General features: G+C 44.0%; 1 protein-coding gene across 2 annotated transcripts in view; it reads right to left on the bottom strand.

The window, feature by feature from the left end:
* Positions 1-15,144, bottom strand: part of FGL1 (fibrinogen like 1) — a 360,978-nt gene that overhangs the window by 151,238 nt on the left and 194,596 nt on the right. The gene's annotated exons all lie outside the window — the stretch shown is intronic.

Raw genomic sequence — 15,144 nt, 5'->3', positions numbered from 1 at the left:
ACTATTTGAGTGTCGTCAGCATAAGATGTTAGACAGAAGCCGAACGACTCAATCAAAGGGGCCAGAGGAGATACGTAGACATTAAAGAGCGTGGGGCTAAGGGAAGAACCCTGTGGAACCCCACAGGGAAGAGAGAAGGAATTGGAGACAAAGTCACCCAAAGCCACTGACTGTCGTCTATCGGAAAGGAAGGACTTTATGAGAGACCATGCTTTATTCTGTATTCCGCACGCTGACAACCGGTCCATCAACACTCCATGATGGACCGTGTCAAAGGCCGCGGAGAGGTCGAGTAGAATCAGCACTGCCTTACCAACCTGGTCCAGCCCTCTCCTAATCTCATCCGTAGATTTGAGAAGGGCGGTCTCAGTGCTGTGCCCTTCTCTAAAACCAAATTGGGTGGGATCCAAAGCATTGGTGTCACGCAGAAAGGCACTCAGCCTATTATTCATATACTTTTCCACCAGTTTCGCCGGCAAAGGAAGACGTGAAATAGGGCGGAAACTGTTTGGATCGTTATCCAGGTTAGGTTTCTTCAACAATGGAAGCACCGAGGCTACCTTCCATCGATTAGGAAACTGCCCATGAGAAAACATAGCATTGAAGAGGGCCGTCAATGTCAAAGCTATGGGTTCAGATGCCAACTTTGCTATTGCCACTGGGCAAGGATCATGAGGTGACCCAGATTTAGCAGTTAGCAAAAGATTAAGGGTATCTAGATACGCTATTGGTGGAAAAATATCCAGAGTGGAATTTAAATCTGGACAGGCCTTCAGGCCTGAATTAGTGCCCGCCGGCTCTTTAAAAGAATTAAAAATTGTTGCCACTTTAGTCTGAAAAAAATAGCGATTTCCTCACAGATATCCCTAGTGGGAGTAAAGTGGACAGGCAGTGGGTGCGCTAGCCTAGTGACTATTTTATAGAGTTCCTTTGTTGAATTGCTCGCGAGTTTAATCTGTTTTGTAAAAAACTCTCGCTTAGTTTCCATCAGCAAATGTTAATAACACAAAATACTTTGTTTATAGATCTCTTTTGCCGATGGAAGATAGCCCTTCCTCCAAGCCCGTTCCAGTTGTTTACATTTTAGTTTATGGGATTTTAATTCTGGCGAATACCAAGGAGCCGTAGGTTGTAGCCTTTTAGGGAGGATGACTTTTTTAGGTGCTAGAGTGAGGCACGCATCTTCAATCCATGCTGTATATACAGAGGCGGCTTCTTCAACCTCTGTAGGGAGGGGTCTCTGTGTGGAGAGTAGTAGATCCATAAGATCATTCCCTCCAACCTTGTTCCAAGTTCTGATTTCCTTAGACTTCCCCACCGAAAGGTCTCTGCCCTGATCTTTCAGGCCAGTTGCCTCGAACCAAAATGGCAAAGTGATCAGACCAGGCAAGAGGAAAAACACCGATGACCGAAAGATGTGTGGAATTTGAAAAAATCCCGTCCAAAGTATGCCCTGCCTGGTGAGTGGGAACCCGTACCAATTGTTTTAGCTCAGACCACCCATGAGGTCAAGCAATTTTTCTGTGTCTTTATCACCATCCATTTCTAAATGGAAATTAAAATCACCCAAGATGGTGATTGAATCCAGGGTCTGACCCTCCTCAAGGACAACTCCCACCTCTGCTAGAAACGGGTTCCTAGGACCCGGAGGTCTGTAAATTAGAAAACCCCTAAACATGTGACAATGATGGAGCGTAAAAGCAAAGGACACTGCTTCAAAAAACGAATTGACAATTATGTCAAAAGTCGCTTTAATAGAGCTATCGTAGATCACAGCCAGACCTCCACCTTTCTTAAAAGGTCTATTTGTAGTATAGCAAGAGAAACCAGGGGGTGTAGCTTTCACAAGGTCTGGCCCCGAAGCTTCGTCCATCCACGTTTCCGTAATAAAAGCTATTTTAATGTTATTGTCCTCTATCAGTGTTGCATACTCAACACTGTGTTTAACCAATGAGCGTGCATTCACCAATAGACATTGAGAAGCAGCCGTTGTCCTGCCTTTGTTTATATTTAATCCATTCTCGCGAGCTTCTCTTAGCGTTCTGCTGAAACATAGCTCTGGCCAGATTGTAAAACATGCCGGGCATGACAATGGTGTGGAACCCAGCCCAGAACCGGGTGTAACACAAACACATTCAGGCAGCCTTGTAACCTTATTCATTGCACGTAGTTGCCCACTAGAATAACTGACAAAAGGTAGTTCACCTGAAAGTGAATGACCAGGGGTTTTGGCGCATGGCGCGGTATGAGCGCGGACAGGCGCAGACGGGCTTGCTTTAGGCGCGCCTTAGGCGCGCCACGCTTCTTAAAATACCCATGTGCCCCAGGAAGCTGAACCTGCCGACCACCCCTCCTCCTAAAATGGTGGCCCCCGTCCCTGCCGATCCAAGCCCACTAAGCAACGGGTAGGCTGTGCAAATGTGCAGAATGGCAATAATGCCCAACGATATTTAAAACAGATACTGTGTCCCCCTAAAACAAATTAGCAGCAAAAGAGCGATTAGAACTTTAGAAAAGCTGATAAAAAAGATATCCCACCGTGATGCGCAGCTAGCGATTCTCCTGGCTCAAGCCTCAGGAGATTACAGCGCTGCGCGTCCGCGCCATGCTTCTTAAAATATCCATGTGCCCCAGGAAGCTGAACCGCCGACCACCCCTCCTCCTAAGATGGCGGCCCCCGTCCCTGCCGATCCAAGCCCACTAAGCAACAGGTAGGCTGTGCAAATGTGCAGAATGGCAATAATGCCCAACGATATTTAAAACAGATACCGTGATGCGCAGCTAGCGATTCTCCCGGCTCAAGCCTCAGGAGATTACAGCAGCTGACAAGATTTCAGTTCACGCGCCTATGTAGACGCGCTCTGGGCCTGTTGGGCGAAGAGACTGCTCATTTCACATCACATTCATTCAGAATTGGGGCGGCACGACAGCAGCGAATTTAGGACTCTCATCAGAAACAATCAAGAGAGTGGGCAGATGGAATTCATCTTGTTTTGAGCGTTATGTTCGACCGCAGTTGGTTTAGACAGGGGTCTGGTTTTGGCATTTTGGTACTGATGCTCCTCTCCTTTTTTTCTCTCTATTTGTTTCTTGGACTTCATGCAGTGGTTGCAAGTCAGTGGACGCAGGTATGCTGGTGTGGAGACTCAGTCATACAAAGAGCAGGGCAATGGTTCAACACGTCCGGGGAAGCGAGAACACAAAGGGCCATGGGAGTCAATAATATTTGGATGGGGGCTGACGGGCAACGTTTGGAGGACGTCACAGCCCATTTGCAGAGTGCGCTTGACAAGGGTATGCCCATTCCAGACGTGCTGGTGATTCACTCGGGAGGTGAACGCATGATTCCAGGTGGCAGGAGGGGGGTGAAGGAGTCGCTGTTTTCTACATTCTCATGGGTAAGGAGGGTCTTACCAGACACCACCATATTTTGGTCAGAGGTGCTCACACGGAGGGTCTGGGGTGGCGACGTGCCATCAGCCGCGGTGAACACGTCCGTGAGGAAACTGAATAGGGAGGTGGCCAAACTGTTGAGAGGTTCGTAGATACGTTCCATTAGGCATAGCTTGCTGCAGGCATTAAACACTGAATTATATCGGGAAGATGGGTTGCATTTGTCTAAGACAGGGTTGGAATTGTTCGTCCAAACCATTTTGGGGGCCATTGCGCTACAGCTAGAAGGGAAGCAGGGCCATTGTGTTACATCTGGAAAGTGAAGCAGCGGTTGGGGGAGGGCGAGAGCGCCAGTTGGCTCCTCGTCCTGTGGCGGGGTCCCGGGCAAGAGAGAAAGGGCGGGGACTTCTTTTGGCAAAAATGGGCTGACCCTGCAATATGCAGGTAGTCATTGGGGCTCATGGGCTGGCGGGAGAGGGGGCCGTCCTGCTGGTGGCCCTGGACTCTCCGGCCCTACCCTAGTAGCCGGTGCTTGGAGGAAGCAAGATGGAGAGAGCGGTTGTGCAGGAAGGCGCTAAGCAGTGCTCTGTTGGTCGCGTCTAAAGGGTAGACAACGGATAGTTACCTCAAATGGAAGTAGTGGAAAAGGGGTTGGGTTGTGGCCTGCTGGTACAACACCCCTCAAGAGTGGATCTAGTGATGCCGAATTGTATATACATGGTAACCTGGGGCGCACTGTATACGGCGCCATCTTATGTTCAGTAATGTGTGATGGTTTTGATTTAATAAAAGTTGGTGAAAATGTTGAAGGTTTATCAACAAATAAATATGGTGTTATTAGTCAAATAATAAAAGCTACGCAGTGAACACCAATCACTTGTAAAGTGTTTTGTGGGGGGAAAAGGGGGTATAAAGGTTTTGAGGACGAATTGCACGTTATATGCCCACTAAGAGGCAGGAGACAGGCGGGAGGTTATGTGCATTTATTCTTTGGAGGGAGAGTACGGAGCCGGCATATTCTCACAGCTCTCCACGGCTAATGGCCTCCCGCACTTCCCGTGATCCTCTCGGTCACGTGGTGGTGTATAAGCTAGACCGCTACACCACAGGAACGTGCATCCAGTGACACCAGTGCAGGCCAAATGGCTTTGTGCAGTACACTGCTCATTACAGGAGCACTGAAAACAATGTACTGAGCTTCCAAATAACTTTATGAGGACTAAAGTGAACAATGCACACAGTACCCGTAACAACGTGAACTATATCTCCAGCAACGTAATTACAGGCATAATGGCTCTTGGCAGCAGAGTGTCTCACATGCAGCTCTGTCACAGAGCACAATAAATATTTACACAAAAAAAGGCATGAATCCAAAGATCTTTATGATATTTGAAAGGCAGATGATGTGTGCTTTTGGGTAAAAAACAAGAATTAAAACAGTCACATTTGTTCACGAGTCTCAGGCTGAAACGGGCTACCTTGTGTGTGGATGTGCTCCTTGTGAAAAGGTTAAATGCAGTCACATTAAGTGTAGTTAGCCAGTGGCTAAAGTAGGCTGACCCATTGCCTCATGCTGTATGATGTTGTGGGTGGGAAAAAAATGTGACTAACGCTACAAAAGACCAATGGATGAAGACAGCTGCACGAAAGCCCCTATAAGTATACAATATATATAGGTTTTTTGTTTTTTTTTTAAATCAAAAGGTCTTAGCTAAAGCCAGACCTAAAAACTACCAATTGACAACATTCACATTTAAAACAAAAAGAACTGCATATCTTTATCATTTTCTAAGTAAGTAAATATTATGTCAGAATTTTATTTTTTCTGTTACAAGTGTAAATGAGCATCATAAGTGATCGACAAGAAAAAGGAGTACATCAGAAGGTGGTTTGTACCAACAGTAGTCCAATTAGAGAGACCAGTAAAAAGGATAAAGTTAAATAAATTTCATTTATCCAAAAACACCCTCCTCTTACTCAGAGGAGGGGGGGTGAAACATTACTTCTACCAATACTGGAGAGCGTATATAACAATATCAACTCTTATTACACACAAAAAAGTAAAATCATAATTTTTTTATATGAAAACTGACAGCATAAATACATTGTTTACACATGGTCACTTCGAAGAGAAAATGAGAGAAAAAAGGTGCTGAAGAAGAGTGCCCGTGTGTGGAATTTCAACAGAGAAAGGAAGAATGAAATAGATGTGTTACATAAATCATAATTATTACATAGAAGAATGTCTATTACATTTATTGTACATCATAAACGTGATCTCATTGATAAAGGGTAATTGTTTCAATCATAATTGCCCCTTTTGTGGACCAAATATCCAATTCAGGCTTTGTAAAGTGTTGATGTTTCGACCCAGTGAAAGGGAGAAGGGCCAACCTAAGCCTCACCAGCTGGTCTTCATCAGGACTGGGTGACTAAATAGAAGGGGAGCAACCTGGAGATCTCAATCATTCACTATGTGATCTGCAGAATTAATCATATAAATGAAGAAGGCCAGCCTGCTCCTCATCTGCAGAGAAATAAATCAAGGCCCATATGTGTAGCAGCCTTAGATAAAAAGTATGTTTTTGCTGATTAGCCCAGTGAGTCTACGTGCAATTGCAGCGAAGATGGATGCCTCCTAATGAAAAAATTCCCCAAGCTTTCTATCTCCGGCCAAGAATTACTCTGACTCAGTAGGACGCTGGTTATTTTTGGGTTACCCCATTGTTATGTAACGTAAAGTATGGTGGGGCAGAGCAACTGCAGAGTAACTATGCGATAAAAGTGTTGTCAACAAGAAACAAAGAATGCTGTAAATGAAGCAATGCAAAGTAAAGGAGACTCATTTTGAAGTGTGTGCACACATGTGAATGGTCAAATGGTTTATAACGATTATGCCTTTGCCACAAATTTCATTGTAAAAGCATGAATGGTAGAGTTAGGTGCATGGTAAATGTTTTATAAGTAAATGTAAGTATTTTACAGGTAAGAATAAACTAAAAGCATATTTTTGGTAAACAATGTACAGGTAGGTACAAACACTTTATATATATCCCCTGTAACCTTTGTTTTTTTGGGGTGGATTTCTGAGTTTATGTTATTTGCTAATTTTATCTTCCCAGAAGTTTTTTGTGAATTTCAACTTTAAAAAAATGACATTTCGTTACTATAACGTCCTTGTAATCTTTGGGTTTTTCAAGTGTGTATATATATATATTTACACATTTAATCCCACTATGCCCCGAGATGCTCTTGATATTTTCAATGAAAATGTGATAGCCTAAGTCAAAGCACTGCATAATGAGACTCAGAAAAAACAACGCCGGTATAATCATCAAACTCAGCAGTATGAGCATCTCATGTATAAACTTAAGCAGAATAAAAACATTATCATTCGTCAAAGTGACAAAGGTGGTAACATCGTACTCCTGACAAGGGAACAATATGATCATGAAGCATATTCACAGCTCAACGACAGAGACTGTTATGTCCGGACCACCTCAACAGCCATTCATGTGTCTAATAGTGAGTTTCATAATAAATTGGCATGTTGGAGGGGACAGAACTTAATCTCGGAAGCTGAATACAAATTCATGAAGAAGGAGAACCCTGTCATCCCAACTATATATTTTATCCCAAAGATACACAAAAACTGCGACAAACCGCCAGGCAGACCTATCATTTCTGCTCGCAATGGGATGTATGAAAAGACTTCACAATATATAGACTTTTTTCTGCAGGATTTTGTCAAATCATTGGATTCCTATGTCCAAGACACTGGGGATTTTTTGCGTAAAATCATGAATGTGAAATGGAAAACTGACTATTGGATGTTGGCACTGGATGTAACATCCTTATATACTAGTATCAGACACAAAGATGGTATCCAGGCCACTCAATATTACCTTTCTCTCAAACCATAACAGTTCAAAGATCACAATGAGATGTTGGTTGAGATGTTGGAACATTGCCTTTTGAACAATAATTTCATGTACAATAATCTTCTATACCGTCAGTTGAGAGGCGTAGCTATGGGAGCCAGTTTTTCCCCTAGCTACGCCTGTCTCCATATGGGCTATTGGGAGGAACTTGTGCTTAAAAACAAACATGCTAAGTATTTAAAAGAAAATGTAATTGTCTGGTTGCGTTATATCGATGACCTGTTTGTGATATGGAACGGTACCATTGAAGAAGCTGCTAATTTTATTGATGGATTGAATGACAATGATCTCAATCTTCACTTTACTGCCTCTTTTAGCCAAACTAGTATCACATTTTTAGATACAGAGGTGTATATACACAAAGGTAACATCGAGACCAGGCTTTACCGGAAGTCCACTGCAGGTAACTCCACACTGCATGCGACTAGCGCACATCCCCCCATCTCATTAGAAGCATCCCTTACGGAGAAATGCTGCGCTTAAGAAGGGTGTGCAGTAATGATGGTGACCTTAGAAAGGCACAGGCTTTAAGCGAACAGAGATTCAGAGAAAGAGGATATTCACTGAACACTATAGACAGTGCCATTACTAAATCCATGAACTTCAGTAGAGAGGAGTTACTAGGACCTAACACAAGTATGCCAAAGGTACTGTTACAACAGGACAGTCTAGAGGCAGGTGCTAAAGTATCTACTAGTCCTTTTAGAATTATCATGGGCTATAGTCGACAACATACCAGCCTCCGTAAGATCTTTAACAGGAACTGGCCGATTGTCCTTAGTGACCCAGTCATCGGTCCCATGCTTCCTTTACGGGCTTCAATAACACATAGTAGGGCCCCTACTATGAGGGACTCTTTGGTGAATTCCAATCCGGAGGTGATTGAGAAGACCACTTGGTTACATACCAACAGTGGCTTCTACAGATGCAAGACTTGCAAGAACTGTATCCATGGTGTCAATACCAAGACCTATGTGGATCCCTTCAGTTGTAGGGAACACAAGATTAACAAACTGTTAACATGCAAAACGGATTATGCTGTTTATGTCCTTATATGCCCGTGTGGTCTTAGGTATGTAGGTAGCACAAAGTTAGCTGCACATAAACGCATACTACAACACCTACGTGCAATCTCTAATCAGGACAATACTTATCCTGTTGCAAGACATTTTAGAGAAGCACACAACAGTGACATCAGTGGCCTTAAGTACTTTGTCATCGATACTATTGTACCCAGCAGGAGGGGTGGCGATAGGCAGTCCAGTTTGCGTAGACTCTAGACACGTTACATTCTTCAATTGGACTCCAAGTCCCCATCGGGTCTCAATATCACAGAGGACCTTCATACATGTTTAGGTTAAATGTATGACCAATGCACTCCGGTATTCACCTTTATCTATAGATATCTGTGGATGTCCCACTTTAAGTAATTCCGATATTATGGATTAAGATGTGTTAGGTGGATTTGATAGCCTTTTAGACCCTACAATTGAACCTGAAGAATGACAACTTTGGAAGGAGAGGTATGAATTTCTAATCCCCTCGGATCTATGGATATTATGCACATACGAATATATATTTTTAATGTTACTAATCTTAAACCTATTTATTCCCCTATTTTATGGTTACATATTTGATATATTTAAGTATTTATTGTGCTATTTATTTCAAATATTAGTACTGTATGCAGGAATTTGCACATTACGACTCAATCCATGATCCATTGTTTAAATAATGCGGGCTTCCAATCCACGTGGGTCAGTGATCACAACACGAAGGAAAATAATTGAGGATTACCCCCTCTATTCGGATAACACCACTGTGCTCTGGTTAGGTTTACTCCGCTTCTATTAAAATGTTTTATTAACACAGGATCGCACAATTTGATTTTTGTGATACTCAATCTTGTGCGATATGTATTACTTAAGTGATATTTTGTATTCACATCTCTCTTTTTTTCTTTTCTATATATGCACAACAACACTTTTTATATGCACAACAACACTTTTTTCATTCATGATGGGGACGGTCATTATATAATATGGCGTCAATAGATTCACCCAGACTCTGACTTTGATCAACAGTCAGCCGATTTACTATTAGGCTGTATAATCTGTATTTCGCATTTGAAATTCTTTTTTAACTTGGCATTTACGCCTTGATTGTATAAACTGCAATTTACTGTATAAATATATTAACAGCAGTCACACTATTGGTGACTTAAAATAGGATGTTATACTCATTCCTTTTATTTATGTATAACTGTGGGTCAATTGTTGATTCAACTGCATTGAGACTGGTCATTACGGTGCAGTATTTTTCAATGTCCATGAAATCTGTTCCCCACGTGATGTCAATTGAACTGGCACTCTCACTTTAAAAGCTTTGCTTAATGTTTGTAACGTTGTCATGTGAGCAAGGCTCGGAGGACCCAAAACGTTATGGCTGTTGCTTTTGGCAATAAATTTTAATTGGCACTTTATTGGTACTGGATGATGTCATCAGTGATGTCATCAGTGATGTCATTTGAGATGTCATCAGTGATGTCATGTGTGATGTCACTGACCATGTCATGAGTGATGTAATATGTGACGTCATCAGCAGTGCATTGCGGGCGCGCGAGTTATAGTTAGCTGAACTAACTATAACGGGGGAATTTCAATGGTTTTGTACAAGTGAAAAGTCCAGCTAACTATAACACCCCTGAAACCTATGGTTTTTTCACTGAATTTCTGAGGTTTTTTAAATGCTAATTCCTAACTATAACGTGCCTGAAACCTATGGTTTTTTCTGTGAATTTCAAAGGTTTTTTAAATGCTAATTTCTAACTATGCCTACAGAGATAGGACATGTGAAGAAAGAAGGAAAAATGCACAGAAAGAAAAAAAAGAAGTGCAGAAAGAAGCAACAGAAGTCCTCAAAGACGAAGAAAAGTGCAGGAAGAAGGATAACGTGCAGAAAGAACAAAAAGAAGAGCAGAAAGAAGCCTTGTTGCAAAATCATCCTGTACCCTCAACTTTTTCAGACGGATACTGGTGGTAACTGAGTCTGACTAACCAGTCCTAGAGCCAGTGCTATGTTAAAAGACACTTAGAATACAGTGAAAACACCTACATACACTAGGGAACATTATGCGTTGGGGTCCCCCTGTGATTAGCATGACCTCCTCTGTAAGCCCCTAGTATATAATAGGGCAGGGGGATTAAAACTACCTCTTAAAACAGGCCACAGGGCGTTTTTGCACAAGTTAACTCAGGCCCCGTCCCCTCCCTTCACCACTGTGTAAACACGCCCTGTGTCCGTTTTTAGTTGGGAGATTAAGTTCATTTGAATCCTGAGGGTCCCTAGGGTCCAACTAGCCCACTAGGTACCTCCAGTAAGTGCCACAGAGCTGCGTTGCAGAGAGGTGTAAAAAGTGGCACGGCCTGGACCACCTCTCTGCAATGCAGCTCAGTGGCGCTTACTGGAAGCACTTGGTGGGCTAGTTAGCCCCCAGGGGCCCCCAGTATTGAAGGGAAATTATATCCCCAATTTAAAACGTGCCATAGTGCGTGTTTGCACACGTCACCTCAGGCCCCGTCCCCTCCCTTCACCACTGTGTAAACGCGCCCTGTGGCTGTTCTAAGTTGAGAGATTAAGTCCCCTTGAATCCTAAGGGTCACTATGGTCAAACTAGACCACTAGGTACCTCCAGTAAGCGCCACAGAGCTGCGTTGCAGAGAGGTGTAAAAAGGGGCTTGGCCTCAGAACACCTGTCTCCAGCGCAGCTCCCTGGCGCATACTGGAGATGCCTGTTGGGCTAGATGGCCCTCAGGGACCCTCAGTATTGAAGAGGAATTAATTCCCCAACTTACAATTCGCCAGGGGGCACGTTTGCAGAGTGCTGCAAGGAGGGGGCGTGGCCTCCGGCACAATGCCAGTCTTTTATTTATTTTAATTTTTTAAGAAGGGGGGCTGTGTGGTTCCCCTTCTTATTCTTATTTATTGGCCCTGATGACCCCATCCCCCAGGGCCGGCCACTGTTTTTTATTATTTTAAAAAAATATATATATATAGACACACCTAGGACATGCTGGACAAACCGTACGTACCTATCACCATGACGATTTGCGTGATATTCATTAAAAGGCGACTATGCATACAATGAATCCACGTGGAATGTATTTACACCACTAGTGAAGCTTTGACATGTCTGATGCCCTACCGTGCCTAATCCCGGTAGACACCCTTGTCGTTTATTTATAGAAACATGGGTAGCTATTGACGGGCACATTTAATACACATGCACACCAAGCCATTCAAAGGGGATTCGACAAAAATTCGACCAAAAGTATGCAAGAAACCCCCCTCACGGTTAATAAAACACAGATCCACTGCCGGATGTGTAATACTTTTTATTTTACTCTCTGGAAAGGGGACCAACATCACTTGAGAGTCACAGCGCGCTCCTGGCAGAGCCCAATGCTGTGTTACACCCACCATTGCCTGCTGAGTGCCACACACCTCTGTGTTGTATTCCACTAGCTAGTGCATATGCTATGACACTCTCTAGCCCATGTGCACTGTAACACCATATGAATGTGTCATGCCACACTTGTCTTCGCACGGGTTATATTGCCCCATCTAACGTGCCTCCCTCGATGCCTATGTTATAACGCACAGTGCTATGCCATACATATTACAATCTGGGATCCATATCTTTGTCACAGTGCATATGCAACGTTACACTCCCCAGCACATATTTTATATTACAACTTTAGAGACTAGTTAGGTTACACAACACTGCCCTGTGCATATTACACTCCAAGGCGCATATCGCATAGCACGCACTAGTGCCTGTGCTATCTCGCGCTCTCCAATGAATCTGTAATTGCGCACAATGTATTGCATATTATATTTCACGCCCGGTTCATCTTATATCACACTTTTTGGTGCATAGTTTATACCATACACTATATCTAGTTTTCACTTTCAATCGTGCTCTCAGGACTATGTTCTATATAACACTGTGTTCACCTACCCTTTTCACGGGCATTACATTTTGCGATAGGGCATGGAGGGTCAGGGGTTTTTTCTGCCAAGTGAGCCCGGAGTCACAGTCACAAACGTCCTCTTCTTCCTGAATAAAAGTGAGATTATGCTGCATACTTGTTCATATTTTAAGTAGTTCGCACAGACACACGTTTTAAAAACAATAAAGTTCCTAATACCCGCCTTCTCTGAACAGTTAGCTTGCTGCCCCATCCCCCTCCTCCCTATCCTCTGTTGTGTGAATCCATGGACTAGCCTCCTCCCTCCTGCCATGCATGGTCTGATGTGCTGCCACTGCCCTCAATTTAGTATGATGTACCAGTCCACTCCTCCTGCCCTCCATTGCCCAATTCTATGCCCCATCATTGACCTCCTGCTTAAACTCTGTGCTTAGCTTGCTGCCCCTATTCTCCTTCCCCCTGCCCTCCGATGTCTTTGTGCATGCCCCTGCTCCATCCTTTTTGCCCACCATGTTCCATGGACCTGCCACTCCTATCTACTCTGAGTGTTCTGTTGAGCTGCCACTCCCCTCCCACCTGCCTAGCATTGTCAGATGACTGTAACCTGTCCCTGCCACCTCCACCCTGCATGTCCACATGCCATGCCCCTATCCTCTTCCTCCTGTCCTACATGGTCCATTGTACTGCCACACCCTTCTGCCCTCCCTGGTCTGTTGTGCTGCAACTGCTCCTCCTTCCTGCCCCATGCGGTCTGTTGTGAGGCCCCTTCCCCTGAACTTGCTTGTCTGTGCACAGGTCCTGACCCTCCCTTCTATCCTCCATCGTCCTTTGTGCATGCCCCTGCACCCTCCTTCTTGCCCATCATAGCCATTGTGCTGCCACTAACCCTCCCACTTGCCATGCATGGTCTTCTGTGCTGCCATGGCCCCTCCCACCTTCCCTGTGTGGTCAGTTAGCTGCCCCTGACCCCCTCCCACCTTCCCTCCATGGTCTGTGTGTATGCCATCACAGTCTCAGTGTTGCTCTTCATGGTGTGTCTTGCTTCTAGTGCCCATCCTGCCTGACCTCCATGGCTATCTTGCTGCTCCTGCCCTGCCCCCTTGCCCCCAGCCCTCTGTTTACATGTGAAGACCCCTACTCCCTCCCTCCTGGCTTGTCTGTTCCATTGTAATGCCCCTGATCCGTCCCTCCTGCCCTTTATGGTCTGTTATGCTGCAGCTTTCTCTCCTGTCTGTCCATTATGGTCAGCTAGCATTGCCTCTTGCCCCTCTGTTCTCTGTTGTCCATGTGCATGGTCCTGTCCCCTCCCTCTTGCTTTTTATGGATTGTTGTGCTGCACTCCCGTCCCGCATGCCCTGTATGATGTATTGTGCTGCTGCAAACCCTGATGCCTGCCCTGCAGGGTCAGTTTGGTGCACCTCTCCATGTCCCTCCTGTCCTCTGTTATCCAAGTCCATGTCCCTACCCCATTTCCTTCCATGACCCAATGTACCATACTTGCGAACATTTTGAACTTGGTAAGAGGGAGATTTTGAAAAAAAACTGTGGTATTGATTTTCCCCTTTGAGTTACATTGAAAAAGAGGAGATTGTAGACAGGAGACAGATCAAATAAAGCCCATTTGAGCTTAAAAACATTGGACGTTTCCTGGCTGAATCGGGTCTGTTGGCATGTATGGTTGTACTACCATTGCCTCTTCCTTCTGCCCACAATGGTCTATTACATTGCCACAGCCTCTCTTGCAAGTCCTGTATTGTTGGTTTGTTGCCCCTGCCCTCCTTTCCACTGCCCTCCATAGTCTGTTGTGCTGCCACGGCCTGCCTGCCTGCTCAGTGTGGTTAAATTGTTGCCTTTGCACCCTCCTACCTGCCTTCAATTTTCAGAGTCCGTGCCCCTGGCCTCTGCCTCTCAACAGTATCCTAATGAACAACTAGATTGCTAACATTCTATATTTATTACAAAAGTGTGGAACGCCTGACGTCATCTTGATGTAATCAAAACTGTAATACCTAGAGCATTTCCTTTAGAAATTACATATATGAGAGGGTCTTATTGGCATCGAAATTATGGTTAGTGCTCTAAAAGACTAAAATAAGGACATATTTTCTGAGTTTTCAAATAGCGACAAAGCACTTTTAAATTATTTGTTATCTTTATGTTTTTTTATCCAGTTGACCACTTGATTAAATGTTGCACTTATGGGAGAGGATGTGGTGTTACTTCCAGAACTGCAGACTTTGCAACTGGGGAACCAGGTTGGAGTTTCTGCTTCAGCTCGACATTCTGTGATTCTGGTCAAATCACTTAGTCTCCCCATGTCTACAACCAAAATGAATGTGTTCTTGTGTGATGTAACCAATGCTCATGTAAAGCACTCCAATATCTGACAAGTCTGCACTATATAACACTGCAAAAACACAAAATAATAAGTGTTTTGCACACTTCTGTCATTGGGCTATATTTGGGCTACATCTGGGTGATTTTGGGCTACGTTTGGGCTCTTTTGTCTCCGGTGGCCATCTTGGGAGATTTATTAGTTATGAAGTTTCCTAATTTCCTCATGTACTGCAGTCTCCTCAGTAGGAAATACTTTCAGTTTTTTACTTTGATTCCATCATGAAGGTATTCAGATATGTCACACATTTGCCATACATTCTGAATGTTAGCACTCTAGTTGCTCATTAGATCACTGTAGTAAAACTACTGTTCACCATGGAAGTCTGCTCCTGGTATTAAAAGTGCATGTTTCAGTCTGCATGTCAGAATTTTTTAATGAAATAGAAGAGGATTTGAGAAGTCACTCAAAATGTGCCCTCATT

The sequence above is a fragment of the Triturus cristatus genome, chromosome 2_2, assembly GCF_964204655.1.
Source record: "Triturus cristatus chromosome 2_2, aTriCri1.1, whole genome shotgun sequence".
Taxonomy (NCBI): Eukaryota; Metazoa; Chordata; class Amphibia; order Caudata; family Salamandridae; genus Triturus; species Triturus cristatus.
The sequence above is the reverse complement of the archived record's forward strand: the minus strand, read 5'-3'. Positions and strand labels throughout refer to the sequence as shown.